This window comes from Capsicum annuum, chromosome 7 (assembly GCF_002878395.1).
Source record: "Capsicum annuum cultivar UCD-10X-F1 chromosome 7, UCD10Xv1.1, whole genome shotgun sequence".
NCBI lineage: Eukaryota > Viridiplantae > Streptophyta > Magnoliopsida > Solanales > Solanaceae > Capsicum > Capsicum annuum.
The window spans coordinates 16,737,489-16,750,549 of NC_061117.1; positions in this window are offsets into that span (position 1 = coordinate 16,737,489).

Here is a 13,061-nt window from a genome sequence, read left to right on the forward strand (position 1 = left end):
TTCTCTTGTATGGCCAATAAAGTTGCAATAATCACATTTTTTGCTTTTGTATCCTTGACCTCCATGGCTAGTTGATGCATGATTCCTACTTTCATATCCAATGTCTGCATGGTTTTTATGTACTTGCATAATAATAGGTTCAGTCTTACCACTGATAGTTGTAGGACAAGCAAGCTGTTGGATCTCATCCTCAATAATCATTGCATATGCTTGTAAGTATAGGTGTTGTTCCTTTCATCAGTATCTGTCTTTTTGCTTGATCCTATGCATCATTCAATACACTCAAAAACTACATTAGTTTCAACTGATATAGATGCTCTGCATACTCCTTAGGCTTAGGACAATTACTTGATGGAGCTGAAATAACTGCATCATGTTCACTCCACAGGTTCTTCAGCTTAGTGAAATAAGTTGAAACTGAGTCAGTACCTTGGTGAAGGTTATTGATTTCCCTGTGTAGTTGATATAATCTCATGCGATTGACCTTATCTATCCTTTTCTTAAGGTCTTCCCATACCTCATAAGCATTTGTTGCATACATAATACCACTGAGCAACTCTGCACTCGTTGAGCTCATGAGCCTTGACAGAACTACAGCATTACATGTCTCCCATTGATCATACAATTTCTCTCTCTATATATCCTTGCTCAAGTATCAGTCACAAATCCATACTTCCTCTTCCTTAATAGTGCATTCTTCATAGATCTACACCAAACTCCATAATTCTCTGAACCAGTCAGCTTAATAGGAATCAATGCAGCTCCTGTTACATCTAATGCTCCCAGGGACAGGGGATCACTAGGATCTATCTTAGTTGAGCATATCTATTGTGTGAGATATAACTAAGCCAAAATCAACCAACTGTATTAGAAATTCAGAAATCTATGGTTTGCAAGCAGAGATCTATGGTTTATAAACGGAGATCTAAGATTCTCTAACTATCCTCATTAATCAATGAATAGAAATCAAAGTAAGATTTCACTACAATGAGAATATACTCACACTCGATTGTTACTCCTTCACTTCCAGAGTCGTAACGCTCTGATACCAAGTTAAAACACCTCTAAAACTCTCACATTTTCACTCACAACTACCATTGCAGCAATGTTTTGCTCAGTAGGAAGAAGAAGGATAAGAATAAGCTAAGATAGAACTTGTGTATTGAGTTAGTTTCAAATGTGAGTTACATGCTACATACTTATAGACTCACATAATCACCACATGATATTCTAGAAGCTTCCTAACAACATTCTAGCAACTTGATCAAGTGGCCAGCTCAACACACTAACAAACTTAACTACCAGCTAACAAACTCGGCTGCCAACTAACTAACGTAACAGTACAACTAATCAACCAACTAATGTAACAATAACTACATTACAAGTTGGAATGTAAACTCTTATAGTTTTAACAACTATCCTCATTGCCATTGGCCATCGCTAGCCGAAAACACCACAATAAAATCACTCTCCTCCTCATTCTCCTTACACCATAAAATGTACGGACGTTTACTCATGCACTGTAAAAGCATGTTGGTTAAGCGTTGTATTTTTTTTAATCCTTTATATACACAAAAGATAACCATGTCTGCAATTATTAGCAATTAATAGTATTTCTTTTTCATTTTCAGCTAGAAAGTGTTCCTTTATTTTGAAAAGGCAACCTTCAGTTCATCTTTTTCTTTTTTTGGAGACATGTTGCACAAGGCAGTCGTTCAATTCTGAAATGAAATTTTATGAGAGTTGAAATTGTTGTAAAAAGGCAGAACTATCCATGAGAAGGGGCCTTTGTGGTGAATGGAATTATTGTAAAATGATAAAAATTTCCTTTAGTCGAAGTTGGCAGGACAACCTCCTCCTACCTGGTTTAGGCCGCTTGTATATATTAATAACATATCATAAAAAATAGATTTAAAATATCTTTCTATCAAAATTCATGATTTAACTCTCTTAACTTTTAGGAACTTGCTGTTCAAATATAAGTTGGTCGATCACTGGAAAATCATTTTGGATAGGTTTACTGAACGGGATAAATTGAACCTACTGAAGTTCTTCATCCTTATGACTCGAGCTCGAGATCTATAGTTAATAGTGGAAAGAATTTTAACATCTACACACTCCTTGCTGGTAAATTTTGATGTCTCAACATTTATATGTTTCATTAATTTGGTGGCAATTAATCATTAATTTTCTTTTGTGATGTTACATTTTCTTCCAGATTATCAAAAAGAGAATAAATTTGACTCATTTTAATTGCGTATAACGAAAGAGTTTTTTTTTTTTTTTACCGTTTTCTTTTTATAAAACTAAACTATTTAATGATTGGAACCTTTTAAGAGTATAAGTTTAGCCAATTTTATTTTCACCTTAAGAGGAATTTAAATCCATCAACCTAGGCTCGCAATCCTTTAGTTCAGAACCAACCCAATTGTCAAATTTACTTTGAAACAAAAAAGAACTTATAATTCTTAATTATAAACTTATAAGCATAAGTTATCCTTATCAAACATAATTTTGTTATCAAGTGCTTTGAAGATCATTTGTTAGGATAATGCACTTTTGATCTGTTAGTTATGAAAATCTTTGATTTTGATTATTATAATATGATTTATTTACATAGAAATATGTTATATTTAGATTATTATTACTAAAAAAAATACCCTCAAATTCAAAAGAAAGTAATAATAAAATATTTAACCTAATACATGATAACTAGATGATTTACAATTAGCAATTTGTTAAAATTTATAAGGTTTCATAACTTGAAAGATGGTGTATGTCCAAAAAAAAATTGAAAGATAAAGAAAATGTATATTCTAATATATTTAAAGTTAAATATAGTTAACAGTACTGCAAGGATCAAAATAAAAACTTATCAATAATTCAGGGATTGAAAGCATTATTATTATTGTTTTTTTTTGTCTTTGTTATAAAAGGGAAAATTCTTTTATATATTTAAACTTTGATGAAATTTGTTGTAACATATAGGAACTGTGCGGGGATCCTATGACCTCCATAAAACTTTGCGGGAGTCTTATGACCTCCCTAAACTATTTATTAACATATCTTATTGATATTATTTACACTAAGTGTTTTTTTTTTCATTTCATTTAGCATTTTTTATTTTTATATTAACTTATAAATATCACTAAAATACACTAATAAATAGTTCAGGGGTCATAGGACCCTGCAAAGTTCATGTGTTACAACAAATTTTAGCAAAGTTTGGATGTATATTGAATATTTTTACCGTTATAAAAGAACAAATGACAAATTTTATTGCTGAGATGCCTTTCCCATGCAAAATATGACAAATTTAAAAATTGTCATTTTGTCACATAATTTCTTATCCTTATTCACTAACGTACAGTGCTCCTATATATACTTGATGTGGTTTGTGATGTTGTCAAGGAGTTGAAAATTGATTCTATTCCTTTTTCTTCTATCGAAGCTATGAAAGATTTTGTTTCTATTGCCAAGGATGTCAATGTTGATGCTGGAGTAGTTCGATGAGATTTCTCAAGACGAAGAAATGGAGAAAATTAATAGAGCTAAACTTTTGGATTCGATGTTTCCCACCTCTTCCTCTTCTCTGCTTTTCTTTGACTTGTTGGTGATGCTTGAGATATACATCTCATGTCTGGATAAAATATTAGCTATGTAAAAGATTGGAGGACTCAATTTTCTATGGAATTTAAGTCACAAGATGAAGAATTTCCAAACATCAATTGGGTATCTGAGTTGTTGATGGATGAATTTGAGGATGAATAGTTTCCGAACTTTCGAAAGTATCCTCTTTACCTGACAAGGTAGAAATGAAGTCTGAATATATTTTATTCTCTGTGGACCTCAATTTTAAAATCATAATGGATATAATCTCAGTTTTAAGACCATACTGGATATGTTACTGGTCACACTGGATATGACCTCAGTTTTAAGACTTTACTGGATATGTTGTTGTTGTTATTATTATTTTTATGATGATAATAATAAATAATTAATTGGATATAATATTTAAGAGGATGGATATGTTTGCAACTTGTAACTCTTTTTGGCATCTAATCATTTTGACTTTGTATATATATGTATTTTTAGAAAGTTATATATTTCTGAATTATAATTTACTCTCATATATAAATTTTTCTCGTGTCCCACAAATATTCCTAGCCTTAATACGATTGCACATGTGGAATTTGAGAAGAGTAATTGATTCATAAACTTCACATCTGTATTGTATGTATGAGCTATAAAGGTTATTTTTAAAATTTTGGAGAATTAGTTATGGAAGCGGTAATGTCACACCCTTTTTTTAACTCTAACAAGAAATCATTTTAAGTTTGAAAGGGTTTTTATTACTAAGTAACAAAAGAAGAAGATTTGTTTCGTAAAAAGAACTTTTATATTCAAAATTCAGAGTCGCCACTTGGCATAAATCGAGTGTGCCAAGTCACCTTTGAAAATCCTTTTTCAAAAGGGTTTTGACTCTAAAACTGATCCGCGAACAGAGATTCCGGCTAAGGAATTTTGTTGACAATGGGGAAGGTGCTAGGCACCCCTCGATCCCGTAGTTCGACACGGTCGATTGGTGTAGCATATCGGCTAATTTGACATTACAAATGTATAAACCACACAAAAAATACATAAAACAATCAATCAAACACATGAAACAAAATAAATCTAAAAGATAGTGTTCAGTCCAATAATACAGTCCAAAAATGAAAAAATATGCGAAAAATAAATCCTATTCTAACCTACACTAATCCTGAACTACGCTCTCGTACTTTACCTAATGCCTCGGGCCTTCGTCACGAACGTCCTTCGGGTACAAAATACTTTGGGGCATTCCCCGGCAAATGAACACAAATACCTCGGGGCATTCTCCGGCCAAATGAATACATCTGAATTAAACAAGCTAACTAGAAAAACGTTCAAAACACACATTTAAAAATTCAAAGCATTCAATCAACCCATCACTCCTAGATTTTGCCTACCCAAACCTATATTGCCTATCTATTTCAACATATCATAAATCCGTCATGTTTCGACAACATTCATGCTTATCTCGAATTAAACAACGATAAATCAAATTTGATCTATATTCACTATTTTATTAACTTCTTAATTCCATTCCCCAAATAACTAATTTTAATCCTCAATCAGATATTATTTCATCACACAACCCATACTTAAGGAAATCAAACACCGAATCAGAACAAACAAATATTAACTAACCCATCACTTAAACGTCACCAATATTTCGCATGTCGAATCACATTCAACAAACACATAAGAATTACAAAAGAGGAAAGAATTGGACCTCAATGCCGCTTTCAAGTATTATTCGATTAAACGAGATAAAATCCGCACCAGAACCTCGAACCGAACCTCAACACGAATTTCAAATCAAATTTTAACCTCGAATCGAACCTCAAATATCAAAATCAGATTCCCAAATATCGATCATGTACTCTGTTTTCAATAACTCGAACCAAAATCGTGAAATAACCAAGGACCCATACCTAAATTTAGTCTTCCGTCACTGTTTTCAACCGTTTTCCAGTGGACTTTGGCGGATCGATAACCACACACTAATTGCGGGTGTTTTCTGATAGAGATTTCGGTGGGCTACCGAAAAAGGTCACCAAATTTCTCTCTCTCCCCCTTTGTTTTTACCTACCTTGCTACTGATTTTTATGTGTCAACATTAGTGTGTACATATTCTGCTCTGTGTGGCTATGTGTGTGGTATCGTGTAGAGCGTGAGAGTGATGTGAGTTGTGTGTTTCAGCATGGAATTCTTTAGCTATGTGTGAGATGGTGTTGATGATGAAGTGGGTGTGTTTTTGTGTAGAAAAAGATCGTGTATCCCCCTCTATTATTGTGGGCCCACCTCTATATAATGGAAAATGGAAGAATCTTATGCTTTATTCTGTTAGAGGGGAATTAATTGAAAAAAATGTGAAGGAAAAGGGGGGCCACATGGATATAGGGGTGTGGGGTGGTGAGGTGTCCGCTTTTAATTGGAGAGGTTGTTAGGATAGGATTAAAACAAGGTAAAATTTGTTAAGGGTTGTTATTTTTGTCATTTTATGGAGGGATAATTACATGGTTAAGGGTACACGGTAGGATAAGGTAAAAATGAGTAAATTAAAGTGAGATCGGGTAGGGACAAAATTAGGTGTCTACATCATTCCCCCTTTGACTGTAAACACGAAGTGTTTTCAGAAAAAGAAGTAGACAACTAGATAAAATTTTATCCTGACCATTATTCAGAGAAATAGAAGGAAAAAGAGAAATCGGGTCTTGACTTAGGACATCCTACCTACCCAAGTTGTGAGGGAATCAAGTCACGGGTATTTCAAAGGATTTGAAAGAAAAGAAAAATACCGAGTTGGAGAGTCGAGTGAGGTTCCATCGAGGTTTCGGTCTGCGGCTCTGTCATTACATCAAAAATAAAAATTACCAATTAAAACATAAATAAAATTACAGAAATCTTATATATGTAGCTTCTTTTGGACTCTTGACTTGAGTTTCATCACCCTATTCTTCAGGCAGGCTCCTAACTTGCAATTTCTTCACCTTGTTCTTCAGGCGGGCTCCTGACTTGCAATTACATTACTCTGTTTTCTGGGCAAGCTCCCGACTTGCGATTTCATCACTTGTTGCTTGGTTTTCAATTTCTTCACCCTGTTCTTTAGGCGGGCTCCTGACTTGTAATTTCATCACTCTATTTTTCGGGCGAGCTCCCGACTTACAATTTCATCACTTGTTGTTCGGTTTTCAATTTCTTCACCCTATTCTTCAGGCAGGTTCCTGACTTATTATTTTTCAATCTATTGACTTTCAATTTCTTCACCTTGTTGCTTGACTTTCAACTTCTTCACCATGTTGCTTGACTTTTTGTTTATTCACCCTGTTCTTTAGGCGGGCTCCTGAAATCACATCAAAATTAAAAAGAAAATTATCTCAAACAAAGATTATTATAAAGAGATTTCATTTGCTATAAAAGTGAAGTTCCAAGCATAAGAATCAAATTTTGCCCCAGTTTATCATTAAAGGACTTTTGTGAAAGTCATATCATTAGAGGAATCAAGGAGAATGACTTGACTAAAAGGTACATCTTATAGGGATCAAGGGAATGACTCGACTAAAAGGTGCGTCTTATGGGAATCATGGAGGATGACTCGACTAAAAGGTACGTCTTATAGGAATCAAGGGAGAATGACTCGAATAAAAGGTACGTCTTATAGAAATCAAAGGGAATGACTCTACTAAAAGGTATGTCTTATAGGAATCAAGGGAGATGACTCGACTAAAAGGTACGTCTTATAGGAATCAAAGGGAATGACTCGACTAAAGGTACGTATTCTAGGAATCAACGGAGATGACTCCACTAAAAGTTACGTATTATAGGAATCAAGGGAGAATGACTCAACTAAAAGTTACGTCTTATAGGAATCAAAGGAGATGACTCGACTAAAAGGTACGTCTTATAGGAATCAAGGGGGATGACTCGACTAAAAAGGTACGTCTTATACGAATCAAAGAAAATGACTCGACTAAAAGGTACATCTTATAGGAATCAAGGGAATGAATCGACTAAAAGGTACGTCTTCTAGGGGTCAAGGGGAATGACTCGACTAAAAGGTACGTTTTATAGGAATCAAGGGAGATGACTCAACTAAAAAGTACGTCTTCTAGGTGTCAAGGGGAATGACTCGACTAAAAGGTATGTCTTCTAGGGGTCAAGGGGAATGATTCGACTAAAAGGTACGTCTTATAGGAATATAAGGAAATGACTCGACTAAAAGGTACGTCTTCTAAGAGTGAAGGTTCAATTTAAGAAGTGTATCACCTAGCAAATGAAAACTGAAATCCCTAGACAAGTGTGTCTCCGAGGGATATAGGATGATGAATTTTTACCATGATTTTATTATCAAACCTGTGCAGCAATATTACTTTCTGCATTTGTAAAAGTGAGGCATTCCAGCCCTTGATGTTTATGCTCTGAAGTTCCTACTTTGAAGGTAATATGTTTCCTGTTTTATCAAAGAAAACTTGTGAGTTTAAAACATGGTGGCTGGTTTGTGTCTTTAGCTTTTACGACGATCACTCTTGCCCTCGTCACTTTTAACCTTGCTTCCAACCATTAACATATCATTGACTTGTTGAATCATTGACCCGAACTTATTAAGAGTGACTGAAATAAACACAGTGTCCCTGCTTTGCCATGCTTCTCAGATAAACCCTTTAAACCTTGGTATTTTCATGAGTTTCCAAGCTTGTCTGTTGACAAAACTTTCTGCAAGCCTTATTCGGCTCACAATTATGTCTCTTCATATACTAACTTTGTCTTGCTTTGTGCAATTGAACAAGCTGGTAGCCAGTTTTGAAATCTTTTCTCACTTATTTTGTCATGGACTTGACTCAAAGACACGAGAAAAATGACAATAATTTTCTTTTTATTTGGATAACGGACTCAAGAAAATAAAAATAAAAGTAAACATAAAGAGAAGAAAGAAAAGACAATGAATGTCCCCATTTGAAATAAAAAAACGAAAAATTTATCTAAAATAACAATCAACTGTAATGATTATGCCATGCATTTGGATTAAGCTGCCTGATCTTTTCATCCAAACTTTCACCAATTATTGTTGAGCTAATGACCCTGAAATTGAGTTACTTCCTTGGGTTAATTGCATTCAGAGACCTCATTCGGCTAGTGACACCTTGCAGGGTTTTCGCCAACAAGCCTCTCTCATTTTTTTCTCTCGGCTCACTATTGCCTTATGGTATCCATGAGGTTTTTTCACCAATGAGATTCTCTAATTTTCATTTTTCTCAACTCACAGTCGTCTTACGGTGCCTGTGAGGATATTCACTGATAAGACTCTCTCATTTATTTTTTATCTCAACTCACCATCATCTTACAGTACCCGTGAAAGTTTTCACCGATAAGACTCTCTCATTTTCATTTCTCTTCTAATTCGTTATGCTGAGGAAGACAAGTAGTTCCCAAAATATGTCATCACATCCATTGCATGCTTAGCCTTAGCATTCTCAAAGATTGATCTGAAGGTCTTCCTTTAGTTGTAACTTGGATTTTGGATAGGGTTAGAAAGAAAAGATGGCATAAGGCGCAAACGACACTTGAAATGGGGTGGGACTTACAACTTTTGAAATCGACCCAAACAATAAGGATTTACTCATGCCCCAGTTTCTTTTGACTGGGTAATTCTAAATTATTTATTTGGCTGGGCTGAGCCCAGAGTAGGGCAACCTACGTATCTCACTCCCGAGAGAGGAGAATCAGGTCACGCGTAGTTTTGATAACTTATTTTTCTTGATTCTAATTTTTTTTCTTTCAACTTTTTTTCTTCGTGATTTTTCTGACTCTAATTTCCCGACACTCTTTTCTTCCTTCGTGGACATATTTTTCTAGTTTTTTTTGAAACTTTCTAACTCTATTCTCTTGCTCGATACTTTTCTTTTGAGCTTTGTTGGCTTTATCTTGATTCCCAAAGAGGGGTATAAAAGAAAATAATACCAAGGCTCAAATGGGGTAAACAAAGGATGACACAAAGTTTGGATAATAGAATAAAATGCCTTCGTCATATCAATCCTTGAAAATACTAGTACATAGCATATAATGTGAAAGTGCATGATCAACATCATTTATGACATGTTTTACAACACTAACTTGCCCCGAACATGTGTGTCACCTCTTTTTCTATACTTGTCAAACATACAACTCCACATTTGTTGTACATCCCTCACATTGAATAACTCATCATGCTTTCATGGAGTTGATTTTCTTTCTGTTCCTCTTGATAGGATCACGCAGACACTGTTTGACCTAATTGAGCTATGTTTTTCAATTGATGACCAAGTTATTCTTGTAATTCTCAAAATAATTGCCTTAATTTTGAAAGAAGGCTTCAACTTGTCACCAAATGTCTCAGCACTCTACCAATTTTCTTAGATGTTTTTTTCTAACCTTAGCCCTCTGATTCCATGTTTCATGGTTAAATTGTACTTTAAGATCTGGATGAAAATTCCACAAGCATGTCATATCACTAGAGTCAACATAAAATGTATTATGTAAAGAAAGCAAACAAACATCACATATTTGAAACACAAGGGAAAAGGGGACACTCCATTTAATTAAAATGAAAGATATAAGGGTTTGAACATAACGACAAAAGGACAAAACAAGATAGATCCCAAACTTCAATCCTGAAATAATTTGGATAATAGAAAAGAAAACAACACAAAGTACCAGACCTCTTCCTAGTAGGGATGGAGGTGACTTCTCAATTGCTCAGCCTGACGACTTAGCCACTGGTTTACATATCAGCTTGACTAGAACTTCCCTTACTATCAATTTTCTACACCATAATTGATCCATCTTGAATCATCTTTTCAATTTCTCTTATCAAATCTCGACAATCTTCAATACTATGACCCTGAGCATCAGAATGATACGCACATCGCACATTAGGATCAAAATTTCTTGAACTCCGATTAAGAGTGCACCCAAGGAGATGAGTGATCATGCCCCATTATACCAATCTCTAAAATAAACTGGCATATGACTCTCCAATTGGTGTGAAGCTATCTCTCGAACTTTGCCTCATTTCATCGTTTGGCTTGGATCGAAAATCAGGCTTAGGAGGGTTTTGGTATGTTTGTGGAGTTAAAGGACGACTCTGAGGAGTTGGTGTGTTCCAATGTGGGTAATATGGGGGTTGAACATGTGGCTGTGCGTTATATATTGGATATGAAGATGGAGGAGCAGAGTATAATGGATTTTGGGAGTGATTATGTGGAGCTTGGGCATGAAATTGGTTTTTTTCCTGAGAGTGATGACGATGGGGTCTTCTTGACCGTTCCCTCTGTCCAACTACAATATCATATGCATCTTCCTCATTCGTTGTCTCCCCAACGCTTTTTGAACCTTTTTGAATTGCTTGAGTAGTTGCTTTCAATGTTGCAAAACTCACAATGCGACCCGCCTTAATTTCCTCTTCTATCATCTCCCCCATTTTAAGGACCTCAATAAATGACTTGCCCAATGCAAGTAACATATGTTGATAATATATTTCATCCTGCGCTTGAATAAACACCTCCACTATTTTTCTTTCTTTCATTGGCGGTTTTACTCTTGCATCTTGTTCGCTCCATCTGATCGCATACTCCCTAAAGCTCTCAGTATTCTTCTTCTTCATACTAGTTAGGGATTTTTCTTCAGGGATCAACTCCACATTGTATTAAAATTGTTGCATAAATTCATTAGCTAGGTCATCCCAACTAATCCACTTGTCGATGTCTTGGTCAACAAACCATTCCGAAGCTAGGCCTGAAAGACTCTTCCCGGAATAAGCCATGAGTAGTTCTTCCTTCCTTCCAGCGGCCCTTAATTGGTTACAATAGTGCCTCAAATATGTTATTGGGTCCCCGTGTCTGTCATATTTCTCAAACTTTGGCATTTTAAAATCAAGAGGGAGATGACCACCCGAAAACATGCATAGATCTTTATATGAGACACTTTTGTCTCCCCAAGTCCTTGGAGATTCTTCATAGTCAGTTCCAAACTTCTCAATTTTCTAGTCATTTCCTCTTGTTCTTCTTTCATAACAGGCTTATAAGCATTAAACAAAAATGCAGGCGGATGAGTGTAGCCATATGGACCAGTCGACTTAAATATGGGCTTGGGAGTATAATGCTGATCACTAGAAATATTTATTAAAGGGTCGCTCATAGAGTGAGGAATCACAACAGTTGGATTGACATTAAAAGAAGGAGCTTCAGATGGGGGTGGGACCCAAAAAGCATGAACAGTAGGTGGAGCCGAGTATGTGGTAGCTTTGTGTTGAGAAGTGAGGAAATGAATATTGGAAGTATTTGGATAGTGTTGCCCTGGAGCAGGTTTTGATGCATATTGTGGTGTGTCAACAAAAATAGGAAACTGTGTATGTGACACTGGATGCAAGCTAGAAAGATATTCCAGATTATCAGCGGGGAATGGAGGAGGTGGCAACCCATTAGTCCAAGCTCGATGCATTTCTATCATTTGTTGCCTTAATTTTTGAATTTCTTCATTAGCTCCTAACTTCTCATTGTCCGAACTCCCTATCTGATCAGTGAAAACAAACTCAATATCCTTGTTGACAATAACTTTCTCTATGACTTGGTGCAATATGGAGACCAGCCAAAGTGCCACAAACCAACCACCTTAAACTAACTGAACAAGAGATAGCAAATGAGTTAAAATTCAACACTTTTTTTTCAAAACCTTTTTTTTCTTTTTAAAAAGGTCACCGAACCCAAGAGGAGCGCCTACATATCTCACTCCCGAGAGAGGAGAATCAGGTGTGCGTAGTTCGTGAAGTCTTGCCAAAATGGCCAATTAATTCTTTTTTCTTTCTTTTTTCTTTTTCTTGAAACTTTAAAAATAAAAGGAAATAACAAATTGTCACAATAATTGACGAATTTTTTATTTTTTTTTTTGCATTTTTCAAGTTTAAACTCCCTATACAAAATGAAATCTATGATTACCTAAGAAAAATCTTTTTGAATTTTATATGAACATGAAACTTGAACCTATTAAAGGAAAAAATCTTTTTTTGTAGTTTTCTTTTAAAGATGTATATGAAACACCTACTCTAATAAAGAGTGAAGAAAATTTTTTTTATTGAATTTTTCAAATAAGATCCCCGAACCAACAATAGGCTGCCTACATATCTCACTCCCGAGAGAGGAGAATCAGGGGTGCGTAGTTCGTCCAGATTGGACAATTAAGGATTAAATAATGAACTAAACCCTGACTTAAGAGACTTGACCAAAGACAGAGGATGAACAGTGTAAATAAAATCATTTTGAGTTTTCAATTTGACACTACACATAAAAATGACACCAACAACTATGAAAGAATTTTTTTTCTCATTTTATGAAATGTACAAAATTTCTACCATTTTTTCTTTAATTTTCTTTTTTATAAAAAGCTCCTATTTGAAAAAAAAAATCTTTTTGAAAATTTTGAATTATAAATGCATGGTAAAG